A 20,078-nucleotide genomic window follows, 5' to 3' on the forward strand; every position below is an offset into this window, starting at 1 on the left:
AGATAGGGATAGGTACAGAGATAGGGATAGAGATGATAGAGATGGAGACAGAGAGAGACAGAGAAACAGAGATAAAGACAGAGATAGAGAAGGCAAGGAGAGCTTGCTCCAAAACCAATGTTAGAGATTGGTTGTAGAAAATTCAAAAGGCTCAAGAATGTTAAATCCTACCTCATGCTACTCTAATTCCCAAAAATCTTGAATTTTTTAGGTCTTATTATAGATACATAAGGTGCACCATACTCAATAGTAAGTAGAACTATTCTTAGACATTTTAAAGTGAGTAGAATTACTTTTAGAAACTCCCTAAAACAATTCCCAATTCCCTTTAGACCTCAGGAAGAGTGTCATACTTAACTATTTCCTTTCCCCACCTACCCAATCAGTTGCCAAGTCCTAATGATTCTCTCTCTCCATTCTCATTGTCCCAAGTCAGAATCGTATCAATGGTCACCTGTACCATTGCAATAGCTTTCTAAGTGATTTTTCAACTGTTAGCATTCTCAATATTACAACCTCCACCACACCATAACCCCACCAATCCATTCTGTTACTATCACAGAGTGCTTTCTAAAATAGTCTGATCATTTCATTATACGAAGGCTTCAAGGGACTCCCAGATTAAATATAAACTCTTTAGTTTGGCATTCAAAGCCCTTTACCATCTGGGCTTTCTTTATCTTTCCAGTAGCAATCCCTAATTAAAAGCATACAAATATACTAAGAACAAGAGATTTTTATGTCAAAGTGGATATCTTTCAGTAGTAAAAGCATATAGACACATAGACTACTTGCCAGGTTCTACACAAACCATACCCTTCTTTTTCCAATGAGCTTCCCACAAAACACCCTCTACACAATCCATAAGATTGTCCATTTCCCACACCCTAAACAACCCTCTGAATTATCAAACTTTTTATTTCTGCCAATCTGATGGGTAAAAAGTGACCTCCTTTAAAAAGTAAAATTTGTATTTCTTTAATCATGAGTAATATTAGGAGCATTTCATTTGTATGAAAGCCATCTGTATATCATTTCCCATATATAGCCTGTTGTTCTCTGTTATTTTTCCACTGGCTGCTTTTATATTTAACTGTAAGAGCCCTTTATATATTATGGAAATTAGTTCATCTCACACAGATGTTGTCAATCATTCCCTGCCAATCTATCACCCATTCTTTGGTTTTGCTTAAGGTATTTCTTACTAAGCAGAAATTTATAATTTCCATGCAATCTAATATACAAATTCTTGCCCTTACTGGATCTGGGTTTTGGAGCTTATTTGAATAACATTCTCTACTCTGAGATGATAAAGAAGATAATGATGACAATGTGAATGATTTAATCATCTAGTACTTCTAGTTTTTTAATGCAGTCATATCATCTAGTACTTCTAGCTTTGGATGTTCAAATTTTATCCATCTGCAATTTATTCTAATGAAAGAAAAAAGGTAGCACCCAATTTTTCTTCCTCCAAATGGATAGCTAGGTGTCCCAAAATCATTTTCTGAAGAATTCTTCTCTTAATTTTAAATGAATTTGATGGCACACTCATTTCCCACATATATAGAAGTCTATTTGGGGGAGGGGTCTATTCTGTTGATTCATAAGCCAATACTAAACTTTTTCAATTATTAAGAGCACTATAAGAGCTCCTTTTATACCTCCCCACTTGAATATCTGTTAGAACTGGTCACTTGTTATTACTACCCTTATTTTTCACAATTTTATCAACTATTCTCACATATTTATTTTTCACATGAACTTTAGAATAAGCTTATGCAGCTCTCAAAAAGATCCTATTAAACTTCAAGATTGCACCAAATATATGGAACAATTTAGGAAAAATTAAACTCCATAAGAGCAAAAACAAGGACTGTCTTTTCCACTTACTCAAGGCGCCTTTTATTCACCTCAGTAGAGCTTTAGAGTTTTCTTCCTATTTGTGCTCTACATTTCTCATTGTTTATTCCAATTTATTTTCTCATATGTTACTAGTACAGATTTGATCTTGATCTTTCTTTCTCTTACTCTCAGGTAAAAAAAAAAATTGAGTGACTCCTATTGCCTTCAGTTTATGGCCACTATCGCCATTGGTCTATACAAGCCCCTCTCTTGTGAATTTATCCTTTTATAGCTTGAGCACCTTCTCTCTCCACAGCCTCATGAGGCAAGTATTCTAATATACTCAAAGTGTATCTTTGTGTTTGTAGTTTTAGTGGAAAGAAAATGTGTATTGTTTTATGTTCACATATTTTTGATTCACATAAATGGTATTAGTGTTCTATATTTCATTCTTTCATTTTTTCACTCAGCACCATTTTACAATTCATTCACGTACATTATGAACAACTTTTGAGTACTATATAAATCTCCAGCCTGTGCATTCACCAAATTTAACCTCTCTACTTTCACAGTGATAGACACCCAGCTTGCTTTCAACTTCCCTACCACAAAAAAAAAAAAAAAAAAAGACACCGCAACACTCTTGTAGTAATACTCAGAAGCATGGTATTTACTGTAATAAACAAATCCAAAATTTCAGTGCTTAACAAAGTAAGTTTATTTCTTGTTCATATCACAGTCCAATGTAGATGTTTCTAGGAGGTGAATATCTTTCCTTCATGTGATGGTACAGAGAGATAACATAATTTGCTCAAGATCACACAAAGAGTAGCACAGCCAAAATTCAGATCTAAGTTGTCTCATTCCAGAGTCTGCGTTCTTAATCACTCTGCTATGTATGTCTCTTCATGGACATATGTGAGAATCTGTAGCACTATCTTTATTATATATTGAGTTCTAATATTGTACTGAATATTAAACTACTGTATCGCAGCTCCAGATCTACTGTTCCTATGGTTTGTTTTGTGATATCTGAGCTGGAATCAGGAAACTATTCTCCTTTGCCAGATTGCTTACTGTTGGTTTCTTCCAAGGACACTAGAAGGCAAGAGAGCAGATGGAATTTGCTTCATCCTATTTCTCTGCTATTCATAGAGCTCAACCCAGCAATGGTTCTTTATCCCATCAGCAACAGCTGTTCAGTGCCAGCTTCTCACAGAAACGACCTCTCTGTACTCCCCACTCACTCCTTATTCCAGCAGTGCTCTCGCCTCAACCAAGTCCCAGCTCCAACTAGGACCCTGTTCAATGCTGGAGGGTTCTAATAACCCCAACCTTTCCCAAGGGTGATAGCTGCTTCCTATTTTCTCTCAGCTTTCCTTGGGTTTTCAGCCCTCCAACACCAATTTAGCCATGTCCCAATAGTCAATTATTTTTATTGAAACTTCTAGTATGGTTTCTGATTTCTTGACTAGATTCTTGGCTAGATTATATATATATATATTAATATATATATATATATATATATATATATATATATATATATATCTTGGTTATATATAAAGAGAGAAAGTGTGTGTCAATTCTCATTAGTTATGCTATAAAGTCATTACAGTGATCCATTGTTCCTAGGAGAAATACTATTCCTATGAATCTGTGGTCACAGTATTTCTACTAGAAACAGTATTTAATCTTGTTTTATGTCAATTTCTGTTTAAAGACACCTTATTTAATACATATTGTTAATTATGAACACTGAACTCTTGGCCAACAGCCCTATAACTCATGTTTAAACAAAACCTATCGAACACAAATATTTTCTCCATAATGTACATCGCGACCTCCTTGTGCTTGAGAACACTAGAGAGCAGTTCAGCACTACACATGGGGGCCATTTTAAACAGCAAAATCACCATCAAAAGGCACAAAAATGCAGAAAACACACTCTAAACAGACCGTGAAAAGGACACATTTGCAGTATGAGAGCTGAAATGAGAAGGCAGAGTGTCGCCTTGGGCAGCTGGGAACATGCTCCTACTCATCAGGTAACTCAAATTTTTTCTCCATTCTGTACATATTGGTAAATGACTGCAAAAGCACTGTGAGGTCAATTTTGGGTTTACAAACCAATTTTAGCAAGTAGGCAAATTCACAAATACAAAATCTGTGAATCTGAGGATCACTTATATGCATGGCCTATCTACAAAATCTCTAAGCTGTTTCATTGCTCTTCGTGTAATATGAAGACTTTTTAATGTCTTATTAAGTGTGATAAATCCCTACCCCAGACTTTTCTTTTTTAAGGCTGACTTAGCTATTTTTATACCTTTATTATTCTATATTTTTCCACAAAAGAATGAACTCTACCATATCTTACTCATGCTTATACATCTCCTACCAATCATGGTACCTAACACATAATACTAACGCAATAAATGGTTGTTAAGTGAATACACTGAGTAGGCCAAAATGCTGTACAATCAGCACCTGGAATGAAAAATTGATATTAATATAATCACTTATACGAGTAACTCATGTTAAATAGGTTTCTTCAATTAATAAATATTTACATAAAATCCCAAAAATTATACAAAATAAAAATAAAACTCAATCATGTTTCTTTTCTTCAATTAGTATTTTAAGTGATGATGCTTAAGAACTAAGCAAATTCTAAGATTACAAAGGAAAACATCAAATGAGCTTATAATTAATTGTACACTAATATATGCTTTTCCCTGCAAGGGAAAAGCTAGGAAATCTGGAATGTTATAAAGACAGTGAGAACACAAATACTCTACAAAAGATAACTTCCTGTGAGAGACAGAATTTGAGTTTTAAAAAAAGAAAATTAAATAGAAATTTGAGATAATGCCTTCTTAAAACATTTTTCCATAAAATTTAAGTTTTCACTTTAAAGGTTAAATTTAACTGTCAGAAAAAGAGCCAGTTTTTCATTAACATGTAATAAAAACAATTTAAACGTTAGTCACAAAAATTAAAGTCTAAAACTTGGAATCTCAGCAACACTACAAGATGGCTCCTAGGTGAAACGAACACTAATTGTACCTTTAATAGTAAAAGCTAATAATTTTTGAGAATTTATTATTTCAGACAATATGCTAGCACTTAAAACACAATGTAATGTTCACATCTATAAATTATAATTTATATATAATGTTAATAGTATCTATAAACAAGATACTTGTTTATAGTACCTATAAACAAGATACTATTAGATTATTAGATGAGAAAACCTAAGCTCAAAAAATTTTATCTGCCAAAGATCCAAAGCTAATAAGTGGAGAGGTGGTTTAACTGACTGCATAGAATCTCTATTAACCACTAAGCTCAAGTAAGCAAATGCCTCTATGCTGAGATTAACAGCAAAAAAAAGCTCATCAGTCCCAAAATAACTTCTTCTTATAGTCTCAAAATTCCTGCCTTTAAAGGCTTCAAGATAGGACCTAAAAAAGACTGTGACAGTATTTGATAGAAGTGAATCAAAAAGGACTAGACCAGAGGACACTGAGCAACCAAGGGCCAATAAATTGAGGAAGTAGAAAGTACCTAAACCTAAAATGAGGTGTCAAAAGGAGAAGGCATGAAATGAAAAACACAAAATCCTAATAAGTTAACATTTTTAAGCACCCACTATTGTCTGCTTTACCATTTTACCATATTCATCTACGTCTCTTTGGTGACATGAGAAAATAGCATTTACAAAGATAATATGGTAGACAAGGAACTGCTCCATCATCCTTCCTTCTAAAAACATAACCTTCCACAGTACTATTGTGGAAAATAAGAAGAATAAAAGTATAAACTATTAAGCAGTCTTTAAACACTATTTAAATCAAGTATTTTTAATGACATGAACAATGCTTAGTCCATACATTATGTCCAAAAAAAGACCAAAGTTTAAAATTGTAGAGATATTTTCTAAAATGTGTAAAATTGTGCATATAAAACTGCTTTAAAGAAATGTTAAGGGAAGATAACTTTAAAAGACAATAATATTCTTTCGTTCTCATCTTTACATCAAGATTTCTAAGCCAAGCTCAGTGATTTGTCAAATATAATTTTGGCAACAACACCAGAGGGCGCTCCATCAGTGCTAATGTGGTGGTTTCCAAACTTAAAACGTGGGTCTTGTATCAGAACCCACCCGAAGGCATTATTAAAACAACTTGCAGACCCCACACCTAGAGTTTCTAACGCCTAGAGTTTCTAATTCAATAGATACTGCATTTCTAACAAGCTCCCAGGTGATGCCAATGCTACTGGTCTGGGAACCACACTTCAAGAACTACTGATCTAAATAATTACGTTTAATCAGTATGTATATGTATGTATGTATACATACATATCTAATTATCATGTAATTTATTTTCATTTATTATTTAATTTATTATATTATTTTAGTTATTATCCATTTAATTTACTGATTTAATTATTTGCTATTTAATTATTAATAATTACAGCTGTGTGCTAATTTATAAAGCTCCATAGTTACCTAGATTTGTTAGGTCTACCTATTGTTATGTGGAATTTTATTCCACACTGAAAAAAAAATAGGCCATCAGTATTTTCGATTGATAGAATAAGACAACAAATCTGGCCTAACTACTACCCATGCCTAACCAAAGCTGTCAAGAGTCTGCTTTACAGAAAAAAATGTTGCTTCCTTTGAAGCTTCCTTATTAATTCCTAATCTTACTTACAAAATAAACAAAGAGCTGTTAATAATAAAGCAGGAATTTGAAGGCAATCTAATTTTTAAAAATAGAGTCCTAAGAGAAAATGAAAAGATAAAAGCAGTCTCTTTTCCTACTCTTTTTTTCTCACTGCCCTTTTAAAGGTATCAGAAATTATTCTTCATTAAATTACACCCACATAAAGCCCTGTTTTAAAGAGACTCTCCATCACAGAATGACAATGAGGATCTTTCTATAGCATGTGACAAATGCTAGCATAATGTGCTGGTGAAGATATTTAGAGATCTATTGACTTATTTGTTAAATGAACCATTTCTTGATGAGATTTTTCTACTTGCTAGGTACATTTTCAAAGTTCTGTAGCAGTACATTTCTAAATATCCTAAGACAAAGACAATAAAGACAATGTTAATCTAATTTTTTGAATACTATATCTGCTCTAATTTAATTTCTAAATTGCTAGATTCAAAGAAAATGATAGACAGGAAAAACATTAATATCCTTTTGTGATTTTCTGATAAGAAAACTATAAACTGTGTACGATGTAGTTTTGAAGGAACTGAACGGTCAAGATAAAATAATATGGCTTATTTCCAGAGTGACTGATATACTAAGACCAAATTTTAAAGCCAAGGTCCAAGTTTATGTTCTGAGAAAAAGATTAGTATCAAGATTTAGCAATCTTTCTGAGGCAATAAAAACATTTTAGAACTAAATAGAGGTGGTGGCAGTTGCACAACATTGTAAATGTACTAATTGCCACTGAATCGCTTGCTATAAAATGGTTAATTTTATGTTATGTCAATTTTACCTCAATTAAAAATATACATATAAATAAAACAAAAAATTGGCAAGACAACTTTCACAGTTTTCAAGTCCTTTTAAGGTTCTTAGTCTTGATATTTTATGAGGAAAAAAACTTTTAAAAGAAAAATGTTGGATTTCTTATGTATAAACCCAATGGACAAATAATGTTAAAAGCTAATCTCCCAAAAGTATTTAATTTGATTGGTGTCCCGCAACCCCCTGATTCTTCATTTATTCTTCCAGGGACAAGAAGGACAGTCTTAGTCTGACTTCACACGTGTTGTTCATAATTCCAGAGAAAATCTCAGAAATTTCTGAGAAAAACTTTATAGATATTGCGGCTAAAAAGCAGAGAGATGAGCAGATAACTTTTAACTAGATCAGACTCAGATGGCTTGCATTTTTCAAAATAAATACAAAGTTATACCCTTGTTGGACCTTTCTTCGTGAATCTTTTTTTAAAAAATGTCAAGACTTCTTGTTAAACTTCGATTAAATCTACAATTTTTTACCCAGCCACACTATGGAACACAGGCAAGAATGAAGACATTTTCAGACATGCACAGTTGAAAAATATACTTTCCTTCTCGTTCACGCTTTCTAAGGAAGCTACTGGAGTACATGCTCCCCTAAACTGAGAAAGTAAACCTTAAAAGAGGAAGTTGTGATCCAGGAAACAATAGAATACATTACAGGAGAGAACTGAAGGGAGATCCCAGGATGGCAAGGGAGCAGTAGGCTTAAGACCAACTGGTCCAGATTGGAGCAGAGGATAGAAGAGCTCTAGAAGGAGTACCTGAATCAAAGGAAGAAAGGGAGGAGAAAAGGAGGGAAGAAGAGAGGAAGAAAAAGAAGGAAAGAAGAAAGGCAAGGAAGCAGGAAGAGAGGAAAGGAGAAAGGGAGAAAGAAGGGATGGAGACGGAGGAAAAATTGATTGATGGAGTGAGGGAAGGAAATCTAATAGATTACCTGATGTGTTTAAATGTAATGAGAGATTTATAGTTCTCTCAGAGAATTTGGGGATGAATTGGTGATAATCATAGAAAATTAAACAAACAAAAAGAACACTATAATCATTAATGCCTGGGAAAATAAAAGTTCTAGTACAAAGGAAATTTAATCACAGTATAATATATGGCTTAGCTATGAATAATAATTACATAATCATAATAATGTAAACATCAAATATTGTTTTGACCAAATACCATCGCCTAATTTAAAACGTAAACAGTCAAGAGATAAAATCTGAAACTAAAAATTCAAGAAACAGCGGTATAAAAATATTGTTTAGAAAGATGGAGTAAATACCAGAATAAACAACTTATAAGAGTTAAAGGTGGTTCTCATGCTGAGACGTGAGAACGGGGAGCATAGAACAGGGAATGCTGCTTTCACTATGAGTTTTGTTATACTACAACTGTTTGCTTTCAACAAGTGTTTGTATCATTAGATAAATAGTAAAGCTTGATTGAAAAACAAAATTTATAGACTTCTATAATACCGACTGTGGGGTTTGTATTTTAAAAATCAAACAAAAGTACTATGTTATATAAAACAATTATTTAAATGTGCTTAAATTAAAACATGTTTATGAGTAAATAGATATTTATTCACTTAAGTTAAAATCTTATTTGAGCATCCGATGGGACACAGTCTTAGAAAAAGTCATAAAATCTCAAAAAACATAATTTTAACAACCATTGTTAACTTTACTTTCTTAATCAGTAAAAATCTCATGTTACTAATGTCACCCAAGCTGAGAAGACCCCTTTATATGTTCTAAGCACTTATTATTATTATATAAGATATATAGCTATAACTTCCTAATTAAAAATGCCTCTGTTTTCGGGTAAAAAATATAACTCTTCATTTCAGAGCTCATCAGTAATAGAATGGCCCTAAGCCTTACTACATATTTACTTGAAAAATGAGCCAATAACACAAAAATAGGCAGCAGTTTGCAACAAGATATTTTTCTAACATACACACTAAATCCTCAAAAAAATATAAGCAAACCAAATCCAGCAACACATTAAAAAGATCATGCACCATGATCAAATGGGTTTTATTCCTGGCATGGAAGGTTGGTTCAATATCTACAAACTGATTAATGTGCTACACATAAACAAAAGATAAAAATCATAGGATCATATTAACGAATACAGAAAAAGCATTTGACAAAATCCAACATCCTTTTAATGAAAACTCTCAGTTCTTACCTGAATATAATAAAGGCCATATATGACAAACTTACAGCTAACATCATACTCAACAATGAAAAGCTAAAAGCATTTTCTTAAGATCAGTAATAATACAAGGGTGTCAAATTTTACCACTTCTATTCAACATAGAATTGGAAGTTCTAGCCACAATAATCATACAAGAAATAAAAAGCACCCAAATTGGAAAAGTAGTGAAACTGTTATTATTTGCAGATGACATGATACTATATGTAGAAAATGTTAGAGTCCACCAAAAAAAAAAAAAGTGTTAGAACTGATAAATGAATTCAATACAATAGCAGGATACAAAATGTCCATAGTACCCAAAAAAATCTGCAGATTCAATGCAAGCCCTATCAAAACACCAATGGCATTTTTCACAGTACTAGAAAATATAATGCTAAAATTTATATGAAACTACAAAAGACCCAAAAAGCCACAGCAATCTTGAGAAAGAACAACAAAGTTGGAGGAATTACACTACCTAATATCAAACTATACTACAAGGCTATAGTAAATAAAACAGCATGGTATCGGCATTCAAAAAGACACACAGATCAAGGGAACATAATAAGGAGCGCAGAAATAAACCTAGGCCTATATGATAAATTACTCTATGACAAAGGAAGTGAGAATATACAATTGAGTAAAGACAATCTCTTCAATAAATGGTATTGGGAAAACTAGACAGATACATTTAAAAAAAAGAACTAGACCATTTTCTTAGACCATACACAAGAATAAACTCAAAATGGATTAAAGACTTAAATGTAATACCCGAAACCATAAAACTCCTAGAAGAAAACATAGGCAGTAAACCTCGACATTGCTCTTGGTGATATTTTTTCAACATATCCCCTCGGGCAAAGGAGACAAAAGAAAAAATAAACAAATGAGACTGCATCAAACTAAAAAGTTTGCACAGCAAAAGAAACCATCAATAAAACAAAAAGACGACCTACCAAATGGATGAAGATATTCACCAATGATACATCTGATAAGGGGTTAATATCCAAAAATTTATAAATAACTCATACAACTTAACACCCAAGAAACAGACAATTCAATTTAAAAATGGACAGAGGACCTGAATAGACATTTTTCCAAAGAGGATATACAGATGGTCAATAGACATGAAAAAAAATGCTCAACATTACTAATCACCAGAGAAATGCCAATTAAAACCACAATGAGACATCACCTCACTCCTGTCGGCATGGCTATCATCAATAAATCAACAAACAAATGTTGGTGAAGATATGAAAAAAAGGGAACCCTTATGCACTGTTGGTGGGTTTGCAAATTGGTATAGCCCCTATGGAAAACAGTATGAAGGTTCCTCAAAAAATTAAAAATAGAACTACCTTATGACTCAGCAATTCCACTTCTGGGTATTTATTAATTCAAAAAGACATATGCATCCCTATGTACACTACAGCATTATCTACAATAGCCAAGATAAGGAACCAACCTAAGAGTCCATTGATAGATCGAATAAAGAAGATGTGTATATATATGTACAGTGGAATATTATTTGGCCATTAAAAAGAATGAAATCTTACCATTTCATTACCAACATGGATGGACCTAGGGGATTTTATGCTAAGTGATATAAGTCAGACAGGGAAAGACAAATACCATAAGAACTCATTTATATGTGGAATCTAAAAAACAAAATAAACAAACAACCAAAACAGAAACAGACTCATAGATAAAGAGAACAAACTGATGGCTGCCAGATGGAAGGAGGGTTGTGGGGCTGAGTGGAAAAGGTAAAGGGATTAAGTAGTACAAATTGGCAGTTACAAAATAGTCATAGGGATGAAAAGTACAGCATAAGGCAGGGGTCCCCAACCCCCAGGCCATGGACCAGTATTGGTCCATGGCCTGTTAGGAACTGGGCCGCACAGCAGGAGGTGAGCAGCGGGCAGCAAGCGAAGCTTCATCTGTATTTGCAGCCGCCTCACCGCCTCAGTTCCACGCCAGATAATCAGGCATTAGATTCTCATAGGAGCACCAATCTCTGGTGCCAAAAAGGTTGGGGACTGCTGGTATAAGGAATATAGTTAATGATATTATAATAACTATGTAGGGTGCCTAGTGAGTACTAGGCGTATTGGGGGGATCTCTTTGTAAGTTATATAAATGTCTGACTACTATGCTATACACCCGAAATGAATATAACATTGAATGTCGACTATATTTGAAAAATAAAAATAAACCACTTAGAAACCTCTCTACCACCAATTCCATTGGGAGAGCCAGTCCAGAGAGTTTTATAGGGCATGAACTCAATTCTTATAAATAAGCTGGGATAAGATCTCATTCTTAACAATTTATTCTTCCCTTTGATATTTAATTAGACTTAAAAGTAGATTAAGATGTCTGTTAAGTCCAGATTTCTGCTGTTCCAAAGTCAGCGGGTATTACTTCAGAAAACTCAAGGTTGACTGTCACACTGGCATCACACTCTTTTAGAAGAGAAGATTCCATCCTTCTTGTTTCTATTTCTTAATTCTTAATTAATCATGGCATTAAAGGACCAATTATATAGGGAAAGTCAATAAATAAGTTGCTTTAGTGCTAACTAGGTCTTCTTCAAACATATATTTATAAGTAATAAAATAACTAATAAGTGACCCACAATAAATCGGTTAGGCTTCAAAAACACAGTCATTTTCAATGCAGCAATTCCATAATTATTTCCATCACTTATTATGATGCCTGTAAGTTACCAACTAAATCTCCATGAGTGTTTTGTTGCCAATAACTAATTTTCTTGGCTAACCTGAACTAATCCTCTTCTTATATGTTGTCCAAAGTATACAGCTAGAGTTATTCCCCAATTAATATAAAGTTAAATTCAAGAATCCTGAATGGTAACTAAGTCTCTAAAACTCTGCAGTTGATGCCAACTCTATTCCTTTCAAATAAAATACAAAAGCACACAGAACAGCTAAGTTAAAATTTCCCAACTCTGACCACAACTTATTGGTTACTATGTGTGTGTTGTGTGGCTATTCATAAAAATACAATTGTGTAATGGAAAGAACAGGGATTTTGAGAGGATCTTACCGGCATAGCTTGAGTCAGTGTGATAGGCAGTATTCTAAGATAGCTCCTAAGATCCCTGCCCACTCTGTACACACCTATATAACCTCCCTCACTTGAGCAGGAATCGTGAATATAATGAAATAGTGAAGTCTGTTATTACAATACAGTCATTAATGAGGGGGATACATTCTGAGAAATATGTCATTAGGCAATTTTGTCATTGTGCGTACATCATAGAGTGCACTTACACAAACTAGACAATATAGCCTACTACATACCTAGGCTATGTGGTATAGCCTAGTGCTGCTAGACTACAAACCTGTACAGCATGTTACTGTACTAAATACTATAGACTATTGAAATGCATTGTGCTATCATGTTACACTGGCTATGATGTCATTATGTGATAGAAATTTTTCAGCTCCATTACAATGTTATGGAACCACTACTGTATATGCAGTCATCATTGGCCGAAAGGCATTATGCAGCACATGACCGTATATTATATTAAACTCCATTGTAGTAGACTAGAGAGCAACTCTCCTGCTGGCCTTGAAGAAGCCAAATACCATGCAGAGAGATTTCGCATGGCAAAGTTCAGTGGGCAACCACTGGGAGCTGAGAATGGTCCTCCAATGACACCAACAAGTCCTACAACCACAGGAGCTGAATTCTGCCAAAACTAGTGATCTTAGAAGAGAACCCCAGGTTGGGATCTGATGAGACCCTAGGTAGAGGACTCAGTCAACCTAGGATTATACTCACAACCATACTACTGACTCAGAGAAAGTATGAGATAATAAATCATGTTGTTTTAAGCCACTAAGTTTGTAGTAATTTGTTATGCAGCAAAAGAAAACCAGTATAAGTCATATGCCCAACCCTTAGCCAGAGGAGGTTGGGATACCTTAACAGTAGAAGTAAGGCTGCATCCAATAAGGGAGAGTTGGTCCTCCTGAAGTGTAATTTGAGAATCATCATAAGTTGAGAGGATAGATTTTAGAATAAAGAACAAAAATTACCTACCACAATATATTCAGTATCGGACATCTCACAGGCCTTCAACATTTAATTCACAACTCTCCCCTACCATTGGCTCTATCTACGGCCACATCATACACACTTCTTCATCTACATGTCACTGAGCCAGAGACTAACAAGGAATACATGAAGGCAAAAAAACTACTAATAACACTGGGCTAATATAACAAAATATAGTAGTCTTCAATCCACCCCTAATTAGCTACATAACACTAGGCAAGCCACTCATAGGCCACACTTGCCTGTCTGTAAATAAAGGGATTAAACTAGTTTTAATGTTTCTTCTAGCATTAAAATTCTATTTTTTTATAAAAAAATCAAAAAAGCCCCCCAAAATAATTCAAAATAAATTTTGATTTGCTATAAAAGAACAAAGAAACACCATGCTCCATCTCTCTCAGCATTCCATCCCTGCAAGTGGCATCAAGAAAGGTTTTTAGAAAAAGCCACAAGACATTTGCTTTCTGTTATGGCGCGAATGATTCTGAGACCCACGGAGCCAACTGAGATTAATTATGAGCCTTTATTAGCCAGCCGGCGACTGACTCTCTACCACCCAGGGCTAGAGATCAGCCCCGAGCTTTCAGAGGAGGCAGGTGATAAAGCTTAAGACCATATCCTGGTGGTCTCCTGAACAAGCAAGCAGATTACAGAAGTGGAAGTAGCTGTTAGCATATCTTCGCCCGGAACAACACCCTTAATTAACAAGTAAATGGATTACAGAAGCAGACATTGGCCATCTTTATATCTTATACAATACACTTCCTAAACCACACACAAGCAAGTAGGACAACTTCTGCTATCCAAAGATATTTCTTCCCTGTAGCTGACATAGCTAGTTGGCTCACTTGAAAATTTTCCACCCTTAACACTTTCCATACCTAAATTAGCTTAATAAAAGCCACCACACACACACACACACAAAAAAAAAAACAGAATCTGGGAGTGGCATGAAGGAGGAGGCAATCAGAATCACCAGACCTTTACAAAGTAAAATGTCCATAGTTGCAAATCAATGTTTTATGGTGGTGTTGTCATAAACTATTATATATTTATAATTGTGTGGGAACATATATATTTTATTTCTTTTCCCTTACTTGCCACTCAATGTATTAAATGGCAATGCAAAAGACTTATTGTTGGATCTAAAAGAACTCATTTGGAAATTCACACTTTTTGAAAATAAAATCTATAAGAAGTTGATCTCTTGGATCATTTTAGCAATATGATAAATCAGGAGAAAAAGCTATTGCATTTTTTGAAAAGCTCACATTAACTCATAATGGCGCGAATGATTCTGAGACCCACGGAGCCAACTGAGATTAATTATGAGCCTTTATTAGCCAGCCGGCGACTGACTCTCTACCACCCAGGGCTAAAGATCAGCCCTGATCTCTAAAAAGGGATGATCTTTAACTCATAAAAGCTGAAAATTATTTTTTTCTTTTTATAAGCTGAAAATTAAATGTTAAATGTAGGTATTCTACCTTTGAAATGTTGCAAAGAAATTTTAGTCTTCCTTTCTACTCAAAAAAAAAGAAAAAAAGAAAAACCCTCAGAGTAGAATTTTTGGTTGAACTATTTTTAACCATAATCAATTCCCATTACTGTCAAGCTTTTAAGCAGGTGAAGAGAACTCTTAAAGGGAAAGAAGAGGTTAAGGAAGAGAAAGAGGATTTGAACTGCACTTCTGCCATCTTTCCACTCTCAGATGGGCCAGAGACGCTTCTTAAAGTAACATCACAATGGCTGCCCAAGGAGAACCCCAAGCACATTTCAAACTTGTATTGGTTGGTGACAGTGGTAACGGAAAAACTACATTCATGAAACATCACCTGACTGGTGAATTTGAAAAGTATGTAACTACCTTGGTTGTTAAGGTCCATCCATCCCCTTACGTTCTATATCATCAGAGGACCATCAAAGCCCAGCGTGCCATTATCATGTTTGATGCAACTTCGAGAGTTACAAGAAAGTGCCTAGCTGGCATTGAAATGTGGTACGAGTATGTGAAAATATCCCCATTGTGTTGTGTGGCAACAAAGTAGATATTAAGGACAGGAAAGTTAAGGCAAAATCAACTGTCTTCTACAAAAGAAGAATCTTCGGGACTATGACATTTCTACCAAAAGTAACTACAATTTAGAAAATTCCTTCCTCTGGCTTGTTAGAAAACTATTTGGAGACCCTAATTTGGAGTTTGTTGCCATACCTGTTCTTGTCCCACCAGAGGTTGTCACGGACCCAGTTTTGGCAATACAACATGAGCATAATCTAGAGGTTAGTCAGACAACTGCTGTCCCAGATAAGGATGATGACCTGTGAAAAAAAGAAGCTGGAGCCCAGCATCAGAAGTCTAGTTTTAGGCAACTGTCCTATGATGTCAGTAGTGCAGTGTGTTTGCCACTTCATTATATAGCTAAGCAGAACATGTGGTTGATCTTTGGGATGCTGAAGGAGATAAATGATCTTCAGAGTAAATGTTGAAAAAAAAAAACCTTCACTTTTTGACCCTGCATATTTAGCTGTATTGGAACACAGCTGTTTCTTTATTGAGTTTCAAATAGAAGACTGCTACATTCACAGCAGAACATTCAGTGATGAAATCTTATTTGTTACTGTCATTCCCATTCCTTTTCATTTAAAATAAGAATAAAGTTGTATTTCAAATTTTTTTAAAAGGAAGAGTTTTTAGGTAAATATTAACATTATTCAACTGCACAGAAGAAAAGAATTTTTTAAAAGACGTCAAGATCAAGATATCATTAATAAAGTAGTAAAATTAAATTATAGCTTATCTCAGAGCACATGTAGAATCTGAAAACACAATAAAAAGACAATCTGTATTTCTTCCTGGTTAGTATCTATTGGAAAAGTGCAAAGTAAAGTTCATATATGATAAAACTTATGCCAAGAAATGTCCAGAATAATTCTGTTCACATATAGAATTCATAGGGAAATTGGGACCACTGGTGTAGCTCTGCCAAATTAAGAACAAAGAGATAAAATGTCAAAAAGCAGCAATCACAAACTAGATAAAACTTACAATTCTCAAGTATTTCACTACCCTTCCACAACTAAATTGACTTAGACACTCAGCACCAAAATTAAGACATAAAATTTTTAACGTCTCAAGAAAATTTACACACCTATCAGGTGAGGTCATCTAACATCCGGGCTTAACAAAGGGCAAGGATTTGCTTTCGTGTTAATATGAAATATAACGTTACGAGAAAGATGGTGAACTTTCCACAAACGGTTTTAGAAATTTAAACTAGTAAGAGGTCTTCTATTATTCTTCCCAAACCATCCATAACTTGTTGCTGGTGAGGCGCCACGTGCTGCGAATAGGAAATGCGCACGCGCTCGGAGTTAGTGGCGCCAACCCTCAAGCCGCATGCCTCATAACACGAAAAAAGCCCCTACGCATTAGCTACACTTAACAAAGGAGGGAATTTATGGTATTTAAAGGTAGAATGCAGACCTAATGCGCAGAGCTTGGTTCTCAAAACCACCTCCAAGGCTCTCCATCACTTGATAGGGCTGAGACCACACTCGGGTCCCGATTTCTTCCGGTAAAGCTCAGCAACGAAGGGATCATTGTGGGGAGATAAGAGATGACTGCATGGGCAGAAACCCGGGAGATGGGAGCCCACCAGCAGCGGCCGGACTCCTCATGCCTCACCCCCTCCCGCAATTCCGCAAGAGACGCTTCTGAAGACGCATCCTCTCGCAGAAATTTTCCAGCGCGCGGGCCCGCAGCACTGAATGGGGCAGATCTTTGTTTCAGGGATCTATGACCTAATGAAGAAACGGAAAGGCAAGAACCAGGTCAGCGATCGTAAGCGAAACAAGGTTGTGATTTTTGCATCATAGCTAAGGCAAAGGTTTCTAAAACCTCCAACTTAAAGGAGTTTCTATCACTTATTTGCGTCCACGACATAGTTCCCCCACCTTGAGCCGTCAGCCTGGCCGCCGATTTTGAGAAGGAAGCCCCGGGATATAGGCCCCGCCTATCGGTTGATTTGACGCGCCTGCGTGGAGTTATTAACACACTAAAGTATCTCTGCCTGCTTCCTTTCTTCGTAGCAGCGATGGCCGAGTGGTTAAGGCGTTGGACTTGAAATCCAATGGGGTCTCCCCGCGCAGGTTCGAACCCTGCTCGCTGCGAAGTGGAAAGGTTTTGCCTCTTTTTTTTTTATTCTTCCACTTTTATAAGATTTCTTTAATGATAACCTTTCCTGCTGTATTTCCCAAGCCTGCTGGCTAAACGGCGCACCTGCAGACATGTTGAATGTGCCAAAGAAAAGTGTGTTTACGCTAAGGGGAAAAGTTTTCCTTTGTCCTGCACGGTAAGCTAACAATTTTAGAATCTCGTTCCTCAATTTGAAGTGCAAGTTTGCAAAATAAAAATACAACGAATATAATTACTGGTGGAAGTGTGGGAGCTTAACAAGCTATCATCTCACTCAAACCGATGGCAAGGCTAATGCTACCTCTCCTTCAAGCCCAGAATTACCTCCCACGGTTCTTCCACCATATTCAAAAGTGGTATGGAATGGGAGATAATAAAAACTTTTAAAAGTTCAGCTTCTAAAGCATGACAGATACATCCACGAAATGGAACACTATGCACGTAGTCACTAAAATGATATTAATGACATGGGAAGGCCTTCCCAATTCATCGCTAAATGCAAAAAGTTGGACAGGTTGGAAAACAATGTATATTGTGATCACATTTTTGTTAAACAATTCATTTATGTAATCATTTATGTGACAAGAATGGGAGAGAAATAGAGAACGAATGGGGGCTGGTTAGAAATAACCAAAATGATAGCAGTAGTTATTATCTCTGGGTAGTGAGATTCAGGGCTTAACAGTTTTCTTAACAGTTTTTTGCTTAATTAGTTTTCTAACATTTGTATATCAGCCCAGTATTTTTTCAATAGTAAAAGAAAATTGTGAGGTTAGTCTTTGAGACCCTGCACAAACCCTTTCTGTTCCCTTTAGCCCACTTTCACCTTTTCCCTCCCACCCCATGCTTTCCAGATGTACTTAGGGGTTCCCTAACACCCCAAGTCTGGGGATAGCTTTCTGTGGTACCTGATGTAGATTCCACCCACAGAGCCCCCATCATATTTGAGACTTAGCTGAACATAAACACTCACCACATCCACATCTTCAACCCATCCTCTCTGCCTAATCCCCACCTCTTCGGCCCCCATTCCGGTCACTTATAAGTTTAATTTCCTAGCTGGTCTCCTTTCCTTTTTCTGTCAGGATCACATTGAGCTTCAAATGATTGAAAACTCAACTCTAGTGACTTAAACACATAGGAGTTTCTCTCAAATCTGGGAATAGGCAATTCTCAGATGGAACAGGGCTCTTTCCATCTTTCTGCTCTGCCATTTTTAAGCATAGGCTCATCCCCTGCTTGGTGTTTCACCATCCTAAAATGGTTGCTGTACCCCCAGACCTCACATCTGTATTCAGTTAGTAAGGGGAGAGATAAGAACCCTCAGTTCATATCTCATTTACTTGAACAGTGTAACATGGCTACAAGCAGCTATGAAGAATTCTATGGAAGTAAGCATTTTTAGCTGGGTGTACTATTCACATTAAGTTGGAATTCCATTGGTATGGAAGATAGATGAATGGCTCCTGAGTGAGCAACCAAATGTATCTTCCACGCTCGCTACCAGGAAAGTCAAAATTTATAGGCATAAGGCCTTCAAAGCAAGTTCCCTGTCTGCCTTTCCAGCCTTCCTCCCCTTCTCTCCTGTTTGCTTTTGAGTTCTTAGAAGGCCTCCCAGCACTGTATGCTGGCTCATGTTTGCATATGTTCACATACAGTTATCTGAAATATCTTTCTCTTGCCTATATCCTTCTCCTGTCATTAAAGGAAGAGGGCTGCCTATCATTTGAACTTCCTTCCTATTCAGGGAACTTGCTCTCCTTTTGAATCTAGGTGTGAGACTTCGATGCATTCCTTCTTCCCCCATCTCCATTATGTAGGAGCTGAAAAAGCCACATATTTGCTTTTGAAGATTCCCTTGCAGCCAGAGAGGCAGCATATGACCTAGGCCCAGTCAATCAAATATGCCCACCCCCCACCACCACCCCCTAATTTTCAGTCGGAGCTATTAATGCAAAGAATCAGGGAGCGTAAGGATCCATCCTGGTGGTGAGCAGAGAGACTACAATAGCAGCCACAGAGAATGCTAAAGGCAGCAGTGCCAGGCTATAGTTGGGGACAGTTGTCCAGTAGCAGGGACAGTAGTGTCCACACCAGGCTGGTTTTGTGGCATCATTATGCCATGATCTTGGACTTTTCCTAGCCTACCAAAAGTGGCTTTGCAGACTTTCTGGCAATGCTATGAATTATTTGATATGC

The 20,078-nt window shown here is 35.9% G+C and overlaps 1 protein-coding gene, 1 non-coding gene and 1 pseudogene across 2 annotated transcripts in view; 2 read left to right on the top strand and 1 right to left on the bottom strand.

Moving 5' to 3' along the window:
• Nucleotides 1-17,989, bottom strand: part of CTNNA3 (catenin alpha 3) — a 1,416,183-nt gene extending 1,398,194 nt beyond the window's left edge. Inside the window, exons 1-2 of the mRNA XM_039871928.1 lie at nucleotides 17,639-17,989; nucleotides 17,169-17,485 (exon numbers count right to left, since the gene is read on the bottom strand). The gene's annotated coding sequence lies outside the window, so the exon portion shown is untranslated. The remainder of the gene's footprint in view (nucleotides 1-17,168; nucleotides 17,486-17,638) is intronic.
• LOC120609431 (GTP-binding nuclear protein Ran-like) lies at nucleotides 15,430-16,009 on the top strand (annotated as a pseudogene).
• TRNAS-UGA (transfer RNA serine (anticodon UGA)) lies at nucleotides 17,773-17,854 on the top strand. Its single transcript has one exon. It is a non-coding gene; the product is annotated as a tRNA-Ser (tRNA).
• Nucleotides 17,990-20,078: the final 2,089 nt, after the last annotated feature.

Source organism: Pteropus medius, unplaced genomic scaffold (assembly GCF_902729225.1).
Source record: "Pteropus medius unplaced genomic scaffold, Ma_sr-lr_union100, whole genome shotgun sequence".
Classification (NCBI taxonomy): Eukaryota; Metazoa; Chordata; class Mammalia; order Chiroptera; family Pteropodidae; genus Pteropus; species Pteropus medius.